Here is a 15,588-nt window from a genome sequence, read left to right on the forward strand (position 1 = left end):
CCACTTAAGCTTCCAACTATCCCGCTGAGAATTGGAACATCCCTTCAACATTGGCCAGCCCTAATACTTTTCCTAATTAACCTTATACTGTGATTAGATATGGAACCAAAGTCACGAACAAACTTCAGAGAAAGAGAGGCTATTTAATTGGGACTGGTCATCTGCAGTTTTTCCAGTTACAGACATTAGTTCTTTGTATTGTTCCAATTCCCAGTAATCAAGGATTCTGGCAAATTCTCATATATCTTAGGGTTTTATACTGCCACGTATCACTATAATAACCGAGCGCCTTCCATGTAAAATCAATAGCAAGAGTTACATCCCTAGTGGACTTCATGAATTATTTTCTCTCTCTCTTTTTGGGGTCAAAACTCTGCTTGTTTTAGATTTTATTAGTTTCCTCTTGTTTTGTAATTGGTAGGATTTTATTGAGTAGAAGCGGGTGTCAGTGTCATGAGTGTCTCTCTTATGACAAAAAGGCTTTTTTTTCCCCAGAGATGAAGATTTTGCAGTGTTTCCTAAAGACAGTTAGACTCTGGATTCAGCAGATCGTCTCCAAAAGTATTTTCCCATTGCTGGATCCCTTCGATGAAGAATTCTCGACCACCAGCTGTCAGGCCATTTGTCATGGGCTTTGCAATCTGTGTTGTCCCCCAAGAGCAGAGCTCTCAAGGAGGTTCCTAGACTGAATTCAGAATTGGATATACTTGGGGCGTAATCCGTTAACTGCTTTGAAACTTAGGGCAAAGGCCTTAAATTGGCTTGGAGAGCTGACTGGAAACCAATGGAAAGACCTGAGCAGAACCTGATATGCTCATAGTGTCCCAAGCCAGGGAGAAGGCAGACAGCCTCGTTCTGTACCAGCTGGAGCCTATGCTTTGTCTTCACGTTCAGCTCCAGGTACAGTGACCTACATTAATCTAGCCTGGAAGTGACAAAATGTATGGATCATAGTAGCTAGGTCTTCATCTGGGAGGAAAGGACAAAGTTTCCTAGCAAGAACTGCTGTTGCAAATGGTTTTTAGCCCCTATATAGCATGTGTTTTCAAGATTGAAAGAGATGGGGGGGTTAACTCTAGCAGTTATTTCTCTCATGCACATATAGCTTGAATATTTGATCTATTCACAGAATCCATCACCCAGCTTCAGTTGGCTGCAATGCTAAGAACAAGTAGTCCCACCTCACCCTTCTCCCCATCTACAAAAGTGGCTGGTGTAAGACTCTACTTTGTATTCATGCAAGTTAAAAATGTCACTAACTGTCTAGCATCATTAAATAGCAACCTGTTCTTATTGAATCCTACTTGGTTAAACTGAATTATACTTAACAGAATTTTTTTCTAATCTGCCAACCAGAAGCATTGCCAGTATTTGACGGTCTACCTTTTTTATGGAAATCAATCTATATTTTTTACACTCACTTGGTACCTTCAGAAACTTGAGGATTACGATTAGGAACATTCTTATCCTTTGGGATTCAAAACCTTCCTGTCCATAGCAGACTTAGACATTTGTCTGCAAATTATTAGCACATCTTTATAGAGTTGTCTCAGCGATCCATCAAGCTCTGGTCTCTTGCTGGCTTTTTATGGCACGAATTGCTTCCATAATTGCCTGCTAGCTATGCTCCTGTCCCAACGTTCTTTCTGTTCCTAAATTGGCTGTGGGAGTTCAACTGAGTGAAAGAACTTAATGTATTCTGCAGTATATGAACTGTCCCTGGCTGCATAAATATTTGAGAAGAAATGCTTCATTTAGAGACATCACTTAACATTCTCCTTTTGCCAGACCATTTTATTAATTAAAATTGGTCCAATGGCAATAGTTTTCTGTATTACTAATGCAAGATAGAGCGGACTATCATTTCTAGCCTGTAGTATACTTTATCTTATGGCTGTGATGTCAAGACACTTTGATGTGTCTTTGTATAGTATTACAGCTCAGTCATCTGTTAAATATTCTAATCTGAGTCCCTCTAATAAATGTTTCTGAGTTGATGAAATTATTTTAAAAAAATCCCATCTTGGAAGGAACACTTTACTTGTGTGCTGCATGTTCTAATTAGCTAACTACAGATTCTAAAAATAGATAGTAATTCAGCGCTTGGGAATGCCCGGTACATTCCTCAGGGCTCACTATAGCTAGTCTGTGGCCACAAGGTGCACTCCAGCTGAAATATGGTTTAAAGTGTGGGTACATTTCATGATCTTTTGAAGTATGCGAAGGTCCTTGTTCCAGTATTTGCCCTGTTGACCTTGGGCCAGGTTTGATGTTCCTATAGAGAGGATGGATGGTCCAGGGGTAGCACACTAGCCTGGGGTGTAGAAGACCCAGTTTCAATTCCCTTCTCTACCACACATGTCCTGTGTGACATTGAGTAAATTATTTAGTCTCGTGCCTCAGGTCCCAATCTGCAAAATGCAGATAATAGCACTCCCCTACTACACTGGGGTGCTGTGAAGATAAATACATTGAAGATTGTGAGGCTCTCAGATACTGTGGAGATGGGTACCATATAAACTCCTTCGATAGATTCAATCTCCATTATAGTAGCACTGAAAAAATTCTCCTAATTTCCTGTAATGGGAGAAAACGCTTAACAGCTTGCCTTAAAAAGGGTAGCTACCAGAGTGTGAATGATTTTGTCCTTTGCAGCCAACAGTGGGGTTTTATTCACAAGGATGGTGTTTTTTAATATGCTGTCAGAACTTGTCACTCTCTAAACCCAAAACATTTTACTGTCTGATGGAGAGGGATAAATATAATGGTTTTTAAAATGGAGTATCTGATTTCCTACTCCAGAGGTAGATAGAATCTGTACATCCTCTTGTGTAAGTAATGATCAACAGTTTTCATTTCATATAAAAGAAGAATGCTCCTGAAAAAATAAATTAAACTTTTCTGCAATTTATATTTTGAGATTTGCCTGGTTTTGTTCATTCTCAGCAGTTTGGGTTTAAGGTCCCGATACAACAAAGAATTTATGCATATGCCTACCTTTAAGCAAATGAGTATTCCTATTAAACATATGCCTAATTTTAAGTATGTGGGTAGTTCAAGTACTTTACTAACTTGCAGCCTTAGAGACTAGAACAGAAAAGAAAATTAGGCTTTACCTCTTCTATATGCTATGAGGTTCCACAGGCCCAAAATGTTTCTGTGCTGGCTTTCGCTTTTAGTCAGTGAATAAAGTTTCATTACTGTCCAACAATTCAGTGATCTGGGTATTGGCAATGAGGAATGCGATTTGTGTTTCCTTCTTTTTGTGCGTGTGTCTGCCAGTACTAAAAATTGGGGTAATCACCAGAGATCCTGCCATCTATGCAGTTAACACAATATGTAATCTTTCTGCATGAGAATACCAGATAAAAATATTAGACAGTATACAATTTGTATTTATGATCTCTACAATAATTCCCTTGAATAGGCTATCCAGCAGTTAGTACAGTACTTGTACTTATAATTTATCCTTTTAAGACAATTACAGGGAAGTGTTTGATCTGAGAATGGGTAGTTTAAATAAGCAAATAAATAAAACAGCAAGAGTTGGATAGTACCAATCAATCAGAGCTGGCTACTGCTGCGGTTAAGGACCTGGACCTGGCAAATATTGGCTATAACAGATAGTTTCAAGTTGTGGGTTTTGATTTTATTAAGATATATCAAAAATGTGCATTTCACTACATTTTTCCTTACAAGAGTAGATAGAATTCCAGAAGGGATAAAAAAAATGATGGTTTGTTGAATGTAACAAATAATAAGGAAATGGAGAGGTTTATTTAAAGAGGCATACAAAAATAACCCAGCAATAATTCCACCATATCATTTACACCTAATCTTTCTTTTTACAGGTACCTTTCACAGAGGTGACCAATACTGACTGGCGCTAGTCAACCCTATTAATGTATTAGACAATTTAAAAGTTGAACTGGGGAAAATTTCAGCTAAGAAATCGATAGTCACACCAGGGCACAGGTTTCATTACAAAACACAAAACTCAGTCTAGGTGCATTGAGTACAGATACACCATACACACAGATATGTGCAGGTGTGCCCACACACAGATATGCAGGGATATACAATTTTAACTTTGAAGGCCTAGAAGAATTAAGATTCAGCACCCTAATTGCTCCATTTAAGCTTCTTGGCACCTTGAGTCCTTAATTATACTCTATAGTTCAGAGTGCTCCTCTGAAACTCTAGAGCCATTCAAATACAATTGTGGGGTTGGTGATGTGCACTCTATCCCTGTCTGTGTTTGTTGGAAAGTCACCGTAGCCATAAGCCATTGTTTCTGAAGATCTCTTGGGAACTCATCTAACATCTCCTTGGGTACTGTGACTGAGCGTCAGTTCCATGTAAATATCTCGTAAGTAGCCAGATTGTGCCACAAGAATAAATTGCTTTACAGAATTTCTATGGAGTCCATCAGTCTAAAGGAAATGTAACATCTGTGCCTGAATGTCAGCAAGTCACACACACACACACACACACACACACACACACACACACACACACACCAGCTGCTGATTTCGCCAGTTGCCTTATCACAAGGAATTCAGGATCAGTTTTTTTAAAAGTATTAGGTAACTAAAGATGCAGATTGGCATCTAGTGAGACTTGTGCCTAGATGCCTAACTCCTATTGATTTTTAGCTTTAAGTTACTAGAACCAAATGAAAGGAAATATATTTTGTGCTTATAATTTTAGATCGGGATGAAATACTGTGTTAACTGAGAAAGAAAGGGGAATTACTCAGAGACAATGAGGCAAATGTAGTAAAAGGAACTTCTTGCTTTCATTGGCTTAAATTAAGATTTTTACAGCTAAATTCCTAATTGTTTTATCCATGTAATCACTGAAGTCTGTAGGAGCTGCATCATTAAAACCACCCATTTAGTTCTGAAATTTTAATCTTTAATTTTTCTTGCTGTTTTAGCATAAGTTTTGTTTCCAGTTCCTATGTCTAAGTTCTTCTGTGTAGTATGAAAAAAAAAATCATAATATAAATCTGTCCAGACTGGGGCAACATGCCACTATTAACAGTTGCTCGTCTTCATTTTAGAAGGAGTCAGATTTTTATAGAGGAACTGCAAAGGCAGTGTATCTGGTAGTGGTTAGAGCAAGGAACTAGGATTCAGGAGTCATTGGATCAGTTGCTGGATCTGCTATTGATTCATTGTGTGATGTGGGGCAAATCACAACCTTTAAACAAAGATAAAGTTTACCTACCCCATAAGGGTGTCGTCAGACTAATATCATTAATATTGGTTTAAAATACCTAATGAGAAACATGGTCTTGCTCTAATTCAACAAGGCACTTATGCATGTGCATAATTTTAAGTATGTGAATGGTCTCACTGAAGTAATCCAAGTCAACGACATAAAAATGATCACTCACATGCTTCAGTTCCCTGTGTGCTTAAATACCTTGCTGAACTGGGGCCTTCAGAGTAGTCTCCTTCTTTCATGTTCATTCCAAAACATCCATTGCTCATCTAGAAAGAAATTCTCACAGCTTTCTTCTAACACTGAAGAAAATCTGGGCCCAAATTGAAGAAGTGTTCAGCACCTCTTGAGAGCTGCAGTTGTGCAGGGACTCAGCACGCAGCTGGATTGGGCCTCCTCTATGTAGACATTAGGTCAAAAAGAAGAAATATGCTAAATGGCAAGAAAACTTAGGTCATACAGTGGTCGTTCACAATACAGGCATCGTTATCACTGGATCACATTACCTGGAACAATTAATGCCTTGTTTTAGTTTGACGGCATGCAGGAGCACAGTCCAATGCCTGATGTTACCCATCCTATTTATTGTCTCTCTTCACTAAATAGGAAGCAAGGTACCTTTCCTTATCCAGCCAAACCAAGCCATGTATGAAGCATTAGTAAAATACCTCTGAGAGGTGATTAACACGATTCTTTTCAAAGAGCAAAATATGTGGAATTCTTTTTGCAGAACAAAAATTGATAAATGTAACAGGGTAACTATCTGGACAATTCTATTTTTTTTTTTAAAGTAAAAGTGACAGTCATGGCATTACCTGCTTCTGTTAATATAATCAGTCAATGGTAGAAACTTTGCTCATCATTTCAGATGCAGTCATGCCAAATGCATTCAACTCTATTCATATATTTTTGCAAAAGAAAATGCAAAAGTGCCTTTCCCTCTGTGTTGTTTAAACTCCTGGTTCTGGTTCCAGTATCTCAAAGTCTTGACAATAATTGCAATATTGTATGCTGCCAGCATTTGCAAATTCAGTACAAACCTCTTTATATTTCATACTTTTTAAAAAAAAAAATAAATAAAGTGAGGGTTTTCCACCTGGATAGATGCTTATGTTTCTGGATCGTGAAGCACTAAGGATCTTGAGCTGCACTGATTTCTACCCCACGTCTCATTTCTCTCATGGTTTAAACAAAACAGTAATGTGACTTATCGGTCATAAGCAATTCTAATGTGCTTCTCCTAGAATTTGGTGTGCATCTAGAGGGAAGTTTCAGTTACATAAAACAGGTTTCAGAGTGGTAGCCATGTTAGTCTGTATCAGCAAAAACAATGAGACATCCTTGGGGCACCTTAGAGACTAACAAATTTATTTCTGCATGAGCTTTCATGCATCTGTTGAAGTGGGTTATAGCTCACGAAAGTTTATGCCCAAATTAATTTGTTAGTCTCCAAGGTGCCACAAGGACTCCTCGTTGTTTTTGTAGTTACATAAAAGTTTGTAAAAAGAAAAGGAGTCCTTGTGGCACCTTAGAGACTAACAAATTTATTAGAGCATAAGCTTTCGTGAGCTACAGCTCACTTCATCGTAGCTCACGAAAGCTTATGCTCTAATAAATTTGTTAGTCTCTAAGGTGCCACAAGTACTCCTTTTCTTTTTGCGAATACAGACTAACACGGCTGCTACTCTGAAACCTATAAAAGTTTGTGTGTTTCTATGACAGGGGAAGGAATTCAGAGGTTGCGAAGGAGGCAAAGGACACCGAAAAAGGAATGCGATTTGCAAACAAGAGCAAATGATGTGTATTCTCACCCTTAAATATTACAAACCCTTTAAAAATAATGTTCAAATTTAAATCTGCTTATTACCAGCACTAAAAATTACAGTTGAAAGTGCAAATACCAGTTCTATGATGTACACATTTTGTGGTGCAATTTACAAAATCTTTCATATGGTACCACTTTTGAAAAATGTGGCTGTATATACACCTTCCTCCAGCTTTTCCTCACACTCAGTCTTATATTCCTTAGCAGTTCTTATTCAGAAAAAAGTTCCCACTGAAGTCAATGGGAGGGTTGCTATGTAAGCACCCAACAGCATTTGGCCCTATTTTGCCCCATAAAAGAGAGAACAGTATTTCAATCTAAATTACTTCTATTTCAGGTTAAAGAAACAAAGATGTAGATGGCTTGATTCAGTGAAAGTATTTAAGCGTGTGCTTAACTGGGATTTAATCACATGCAGTACAGTAAAACAAATATTTAAGTCGGGTTAGCTGAATTGGGGTCATACTGTCTTCCATGAGAGAGTGAGAGGCTAGTGACCTACTCCGACTTTCAGAATCCAAACTGAAACAAAATATCAGCTGCCTCACCCATCTACCACCTGCAGCTGGCAGAGAGATCCCAGTGTTTAAAGGTGCAGTACACAAAAAACAGGATGACCTCATTTCTCCTGTTCTACATCTACATAAAAAAAACCTACCTACAGATATAGGCCTAGTACTAGATGAAACAGTACAAACAGGTGGTCCTTTACTTATGTTTCCTCTCCAGAAGCCCTTTTATTTCCCCCACATCCCATGACTATTTCTCCTTGTGTCCGCCAGAGAGGAATCACCGCAAGGTTCTGTCCCTTAAGACTAAGCCCACTGCCTACGCTGCATGCTGTTTCCCGAATCAGCCAGGAGAGCCTTAATCCTGTTGTCATGAGCTGCAGCTGAGAGAGCTAAACCAATAATGCCAATGATTTTGTTATAATAGAAAACCTCACAAGCTTTTTCTCATATTATGTTTCAATTTTAAAAAGAAGTTAAATGGAAGGATGTCTTTGTCCCGAAACTGATTCCTACATCAATGCATATAGAATGATACTTAATATAATTAGAGAATGGCTCAAACTAGAAAGCTCCAAACACCCATGAATTCTGGGCCTGGGCCTACTCTCAGAGAAATCAGTGGAAGTTTGGAATGGGGGCAGGAGCAGGTCATTTGGTTGGGAAAGTTTGGATACGAATTTGTGACTGGCTTTCACCTTTCTGAAGGGCTGAACCAAACCCCAGACCCAAACCCCTGCAAACTGTGGGCAAGATTAGATCCCGAGCTGAACTTTGGAGCTCAAAACAATGAATGAGCATAGATTCACTCTGCAAAGGATTGAGTATCTGAGCAGTTCAAATGAGGAAGCCTACATGGCAGGATACAAGATGGGAAAAAAACCCTCTTAAAAAGGCGGAGAGGCAAATGGCAATCAGGGAGCAGAAGATGCATCTCCAAGACCCAAAAATGAGACAGAACTGGTGCTAATTCACATCCTTTTATCCTGCTTAAGGGATGAAACACATTAAGTGCCCAAGTACTGTATGTTATTTTATCTTCTATCCCTTGAGTGGGATAAAGGGGTGTGACACTGGCTTTTGTGTTACTTTCTTCCCTTGGCTATTTGAAATACACATACTGTATTCTGACAGGTTTCAGAGTGGTAGCTGTGTTAGTCTGTATCAGCAAAAACAACGACATGTATCTGATGAAGTGGGTTATATCCCACAAAAGCTTATGCCCAAATAAATGTGTTAATCTTTAAGGTGCCACAAGGACTCCTCATTGTTTATATTGTATTCTGTCCATTTAAAATACGACTTTACTTTTCTCATCTTTGTTCTGTTTGCAAGAAGCAATGGATGTCTGTTGAGCCCCTTTCATCTCTGCTGCCTCTTGGCATAGGGCCGGAATGGGGGATTCTGCCCTCTACAATCTTCTCTTCCATATTCTCTCCCTCCACTTTTAAGAAAATACAGTAAAAAGCTTTTAAACACAGATAACCTGATAGTACCAGTATATTACTCTTAGCACAGCTATTCCTTTAGGATTTATGCATGCCACAGGGGTTTGTAACATCTTGTCACATCTCTTCATGCACTAGTTTAATCTCCTATTAAATGTTAGCTTTCTGTGCATATTTTTCAAAGAACACTTAGAAAAAACTTCCAACACAGTAGCAATGTATATTGAGCAATGCAATCATAGCTGCACAAGTGCTGAGGGGGAAAGGCAATAAGTTATCTGCTAAAATCTGACCCTCTCTCTCTCACACACACACACGCAATTTAACTCTTTGCTCAGCTCAGGTGGCACAAAGAGGCAGGAAAGCAGCCATATATCTCCAGCTGGAGATTCCCCAGTCAACTCCTATGCAACCCCTAGCATAGAGAGTGTGTCAGGGGTTGGGGATCATGCTCTGGCAATAGCTGCTTGGAAGATGGCCCCTTGGGGGAGCCATAGTCAGTCACAATAAAGTAGAGCTGGGCTGCTCTTACCAGCTATGGGACTGGCATAGAACTAGCTCCAGAATCAAGAAGTAGCAGCTGGCTCCCTTGTCGTCCCCACTCTCAGCTATGGAATCTGTGCAGCTGAGATTCTTGGCCAGAAAGAGAAGAATGCCTTTGGGAAAGTCAGGTTCTACATACACCATTGAACCCTAGGCTGGGGGAGTTTTCTATTACTCTTTTCTGCATATTAACTTTTTCTGATTTCTGATGATAAACATTATTACTTGAATGGGGGAGGGAGGAACAGTGCCTGTTCTGTTTCTGGTAAATTGTCCTACTTGCTGTAGATCCTCAACAACATGATAACCCAAAAAGGAGGTTCAGATTACTTTGGATAAGTGAAGTTTGGATACTAAACTGAAGCTTTTTCTATATCTCTGAGTCTGCACAGACTAGAAGTCTCATTGTCTGGTCTGTTTGACTCACTGTCACAGATTAGGAGATTTTGTGTCTAGCTTCTAGGTTAAATTACTTGTTATGGTATATGGTCATATACAATAGGATCCATTTAAAAAAAAAAAACTCAGCATTTACCAAGAGTTACCACCCCTCAGTTTATGAACATAGAAATTCAGAGACTCAGAATTCTGGGTTTGATTCCAGGTTCTGGAGGGGAGTGGTTATAGGCACTTCTGATCCTGTCCCCATCCTGACCCTTTCCTTCCCCCCCACCACACTGTCCCCATCCTGACCCTTTCCTTCCCCCCCACCCCACCCACCCACCCACACTCCTGTCCAGCCCCTCACTCTGTCCTCAATACCCCTCTTCTATAAGCCCCCCCCCCCGCGCATTCTCTGGCTCCATCCCCTGGGTGCCAGCAGGAGATGCATTGAGAACACAGGAGAGACAGGTGTCCCTAAGTCTCTGACTGCCAGATGCTGGGAATGGATGATGGGATCAATCATTTGATAATTGCCCTGTTCTGTTCATTCCCTTTGAAGCATCTGGCACAAGCCACTGTCAGAAGACAGGATACTGGGCTAGATGGACCACTGGTCTGCCCCAGTATGGCCAGTCTTATGTTCTTATGACAGACTCCCTGCTCTCTGTTCCTGTGTCTGGCACCTGGTTGCAGGAAGGAATAATTGCATGGAAAGTCCTGCTCAGTCCCTGCCATCCTAGGCTGGAACATACTTAGTACAGATGGAATCTTATAAGAAGTTATTTGACAAACTCTAATGAATCTCTCCTGAGCATGTGCAACCTGTGATTTTCAGAGGCTTATATCTTGGCCAAATCTGGGTGCATTTCACAGGGATAGAATAAAAGCACATTCTTGACATCAGGACAATCCCCCTTGCCCCATTTCAAGCTCTTGTTCCAAGCACCAAGATGCTAGAGACTCTCAACAAAAAGAAATCTCATTCTCGGGAAAGAATGAACCATTTTTGCTGAAACTTTCAAAAAAACAAGATCAGTCTGAGGCAGACACCTGGAATGGGGTATTTCAGTCAGAAAGATTAAAGTTTGGCAAAATTATAAGCAACTGAAAACAGGGTCTTATAATGGGAAGTATTAGGCAACCTTAACAAAAGCAATTGCTACCAGCTCTGCCTATACTAAAATAGATTAAACAGATAACCCTGATTTGATAGATAGATAGCTGTAACTGGATAAATATATTTCAAGTGGGCTGTAATAAGTTTGAGTTTATAGATTCATAGATACTAAGGTCAGAAGGGACCATTCTGATCATCTAGTCCAACCTCCTGCTCAGCGCAGGCCACAGAATCTCACCCACCCACTCCTACGAAAAACCTCACCCATGTCTGAGGTATTGAAGTCCTTAAATCATGGTTTAAAAGGAAGTTATTTTCTGTTTTAAGATATAAAATTGGGAATGGCTTTTGTCTTTCTGCCCACTCCCAAAATGTTCATATACTTAGGGATGCTTTAAGATATTGGTTTTCATTTGTATCTCCCCATAGACTTTAAGATCAGAAGGAACCATCGTGACCATCTCGTCTGACCTCCTGCACATTGCACGCCACAGACCCTCACCCACCTACTCCTGTAATAGATCCCTAACTTCTGGCTGAGCTTCTGAAGCCCTCAAATAATGATTTAAAGACTTCAAGTTTCAGAGAATCCACCATTTACTCTATGCAAACTAGCAAGTGACCCATGTCCCACACTACAGAGGAAGGCAAAAAAAACAAAATAAAACAAAAAACCAGGGACTCTGCCAATCTGACCTGAGGGAAACTTCATTCCCAACCCCAAATATAGTGATCAGTTAGACCCTGAACATGTCAGTAAGACCCACCAGCCAGATTGGGGGGGGGGGGGGGGGGAAGTATTCACTGTAGTAACTCAGAGCCCTGCCCACCTAGTTTCTCATCTCTGGCTGTTGGAGATATTGCTGCTAGCAGTCACAGATGGGCCCATGCCATTGTAGGCAGTCTCATCCGACCATTCCCTCCATAAATTTATCAAGCCGAGTCTTGAAACCAGTTAGGTTTTTTGCCCCCATTGTTCTCCTTAGAAGTCTGTTCCAGAATGTCACTCCTCTGATGGTTAGGAACCTTCATCTAATTTCAAATCTAAAACTTGTTGAGGGCCAGTTTATATCCATTTGTTCTTGTACTAACATTGGCCCTTAACTTAAGCAACTCCTCTCCATCCCTGGAGTTTACCCCCCTGCTTTATTTCTGTTTGCATAGCTAGTAATGTACTATAGCTAAAAAGGAGACAAAATAAGAAATATTTTGAAACATGCTCAGCTTTAGTATATTATTCGTTCTATAGAATCTCCTAGTACTTAGATTTTAAAACAAATTCATGACTCTTGCCAATGTAAAGATGGGCCAGGAACATTAGATACTTGGAAGAAGGGTTTTCCATTTCCTTTCATGTGGTGTCATGGCAGCCAGCCTTAATGTTCTGCTGGAATTGGGCTAGAAAATGAACCATCCGTGGGAAGCAAAGTCTTATTTGTTTGCTTTTCTAATTTACCAAACATTTACTTATTGTAATAAGAGCTGCTAGGGAATTTTTCAACTTTTTTTTTTTAAAACCAAAAAATCCCCTGCTGATTCATCAAAACCAAAACTGTTAATGAATGTTTGATGAATCTCCTGCATCAAAATAATATTGAGAACAAGTTTTAAAATTATCAAAATGCCCAGTTTTGAAATTTTCTAAATGTAAAATTTCTGTTTCTAATGTCAAGATGATTTTTTGTTTTGAAATTTTAGTAAATTTAGACTAAAAATAGTTAACAAAGAAGATCAAAATTGAAATTAAACATTTCAAGATTAACAAAAAATGAAATGTTTTGACTGACCCAAAACAAAAATATTTTTTGATTTTCAGTTGCCGAAAAATTCAGATTTTAACTTTTCATCTGATTTGGAGAGGAAAATTTTTCACTCTCTCAAACACTTTTGAGAGATGGAAAAATCAGTTTCTCATCCTCCTCTAACTGGAATATGGAAATTGAGCTGCTAAAGAAGAGATTATTAATTATCATTATTGTAATCTTTTTAAGAGCTCAGTCCTGCAAGGTGCTGAACTCTCTGGCCTTGATCTAGCAAAGCACTTATGCATCTGCAGTTTCATTGAAGTCAATGCTCAGTAATTTGCAGGACTGAGCCTGAATCCACAGGTTGAGTTCACTGAAGTTGATGGATTCTCTTAATTGACTTCAGGGGATTTTGGGTCAAACCCCTAACATCACTCAACAGTATGTACATCTAAGCTTTCAGGTAACAGCTTTTGTGGAAAATTCACAAAATCCAATTCAAGAGCGATAGTGTTCTGCCACTGTTAATGGGGGACTTTCAGAGGCAAAAAACATTATTAAAAAAGTGACAATGACCTACTGTCATTAATTTTTGTCTTAAAACTAATGACAATAAGCCATTACCTTAAAACAGGCTTAAATTCTTTTGCATTCTGAAAAAGAAGCCGTGCATGCCCAGTTTTATTAAAGGAGAGCTCAGTGGTTAAATACTAGCATTCTCTTGTTGCCTGAATGTCCAGCATCCTCATACTTACAGTTCAGTCCAGCAAGGTGCCAAGCATATCACACAGAGATCAAAGCCTCTGAAGAACCAGTGTCTTTTCGTAGCACAGTACACACACAAGAGTCGTGCTTTTATTGAGGTAAAGAGCAAAGGACAATGAGGTTTAATGGAATACTGCCATCTGTTTCTGTACTGACACCTGGATAATTTCACATCTAAATGATAAATAAAAAGCATTGCGTCATGTCTGTGCAGAAGCATAAGAAACAATACTCAAGATTTTCATACATGACTGCCTATTACTAGTAGACTCTTTAGTCTATAATTAGGCACGTAAAATCAGTAGCCCGATTGCAAAAGTGTGGAGCACTTACAACTCCAGCTGAAGTCAATGGGAGCTACTGGGTGTAGAGCACTTTTGAAAAAAATCAGGATACTGATTTGAGTGCCTAAATATGGAATTAAGAGCCTAATTTTAGCCACTTGGATTTGAAAATCTTGGTCAATGTTCCTTGATGTTTGTGCAAAAAGGATAATGTTATTTGTTATTGAGAGTGCCCATATCTTTATTATAGTCTAAATTCTAATCTGAGGTTTTAAAATGCAACTAACTTTTTGTAGGTGCTGATTTGGAATCAACAAAATATCTTACTCCACTGACCTAAAGTAGACACGGAATCCAGGCCTCTTAAGGTGAACCACAAGTGCCTTTGATCCACTGTACTGCCCTTTCCCAAAAATCTAAATGTAAGTATACCCAGTTTTGAAACTCCAAATGACCTATCCACAATGACTAAGCCTGAACATAATTGGTTAAAGACTCAGACAATCATAAAATAATCACTTGGGTCTTCCACAGGACTTGCTAAGTTACTCAAGTGTTTGCCATACGCTGTTTGAATTTCAAGTAGAAATTTCTCCATTACAAAACTTCTTTGCAGTCAGTCAATCTCAGTATGATTTTTTCAAAGAATTAAAGAAAATACCCCATTGGGGAAATCTAAATTCAAAGTGAGAAAAAAATATATATAATTTTTAGCTCTTCGTGTAACTGTTAGACTTTTTTGTAACATTTTGCGTTTTCTCCTGCTTGTTTAAAGGATTCTGTTAATATTTTCTTGGGTTAGAGAGGGATGAGGTACTGGCTTCATTGGGAAAGGATTTTTCCTATTGAGAGGGGTAGCATGCACAGTAATTTTCTCTTGGGCTGACTGAGGGCTCTTTAGAATCTAGAGAATCATGATTATTATATACTTATGATATCCATACTGTGTGAGAGAGTCGGTGTATAAAAATCACACAGCAGAATCACTCTAATGTTGACTATCTCTGAGTAACAGCAAGTAGATGGTAAACATCATTTTGAGCTTCAATGGAAAAGTTTCTTACAAGTAGACATTAGCTCATAGTATCCACAGTCATGACTATTATGTATTCTCAAATGTAACTTTTGGAACTAAAAATCATTGTTACCTAATAAGATACATTATTATTTTATTTAATTTTAAAAAATCCATTTGTTGAGAATGAATCATGTAAATACCTCAGATGTTTCAGTGTCCATATAAAAGAGGGGAAAAGCACATTTGATTGTTTTGATCTTTTATAGAAAAGGTCCAATAGAATTTAATTGGGATGAAACCAACAGCTTACTATAAAAATAACTCTAAAAACATACAGAGCTATGTCCTCAGCCTTGGTTACACACACACAGACACTTTTTGTACCTGTTCCACCTCCTCAGACACAAAGGCAGGGCCAAAGTGTTGTGCAATCCTCAGTCAATGGAGCTGTCCCCGCTGACCGTCCCACTCAGTGTAACTTAGTGGCCCTATGGCCTACCTGGCCCTAAAAGGGGGGGGGGGGGGGGGGCGAACAGAAAGGTGGATCTTTCTCACAGCTTTGTGAACTTGGTGCAACTGAAGGATCCAACCCCTAAAATTTAATAGGCAATGATATCCTTTCTACAGAATGTTTGAAACCTCCTATTGAATTTATTAGGCCTTTCAAACCTTGATCCAAAACACAGTCAAAGCCAATGAAAAGATCCACCAGCGGGCTCTT

General features: G+C 39.1%; 1 protein-coding gene and 1 long non-coding RNA gene across 6 annotated transcripts in view; one reads left to right on the forward strand and one right to left on the reverse strand.

Annotated features, from left to right (window-relative positions):
• LOC119843621 overlaps positions 1-15,588 on the reverse strand; it is a 164,665-nt gene that overhangs the window by 117,391 nt on the left and 31,686 nt on the right. The gene's annotated exons all lie outside the window — the stretch shown is intronic.
• COL8A1 (collagen type VIII alpha 1 chain) overlaps positions 1-15,588 on the forward strand; it is a 110,239-nt gene that overhangs the window by 57,804 nt on the left and 36,847 nt on the right. The window contains exon 2 of one of the 2 annotated variants that reach the window (XM_038372621.2): positions 14,146-14,271. The exons of the other annotated variant lie outside the window; for it this stretch is intronic. The gene's annotated coding sequence lies outside the window, so the exon portion shown is untranslated. The remainder of the gene's footprint in view (positions 1-14,145; positions 14,272-15,588) is intronic. 2 annotated transcript variants of the gene reach the window in all.

The sequence above is a fragment of the Dermochelys coriacea genome, chromosome 1 (assembly GCF_009764565.3).
Source record: "Dermochelys coriacea isolate rDerCor1 chromosome 1, rDerCor1.pri.v4, whole genome shotgun sequence".
In the NCBI taxonomy this organism is placed as follows: domain Eukaryota; kingdom Metazoa; phylum Chordata; order Testudines; family Dermochelyidae; genus Dermochelys; species Dermochelys coriacea.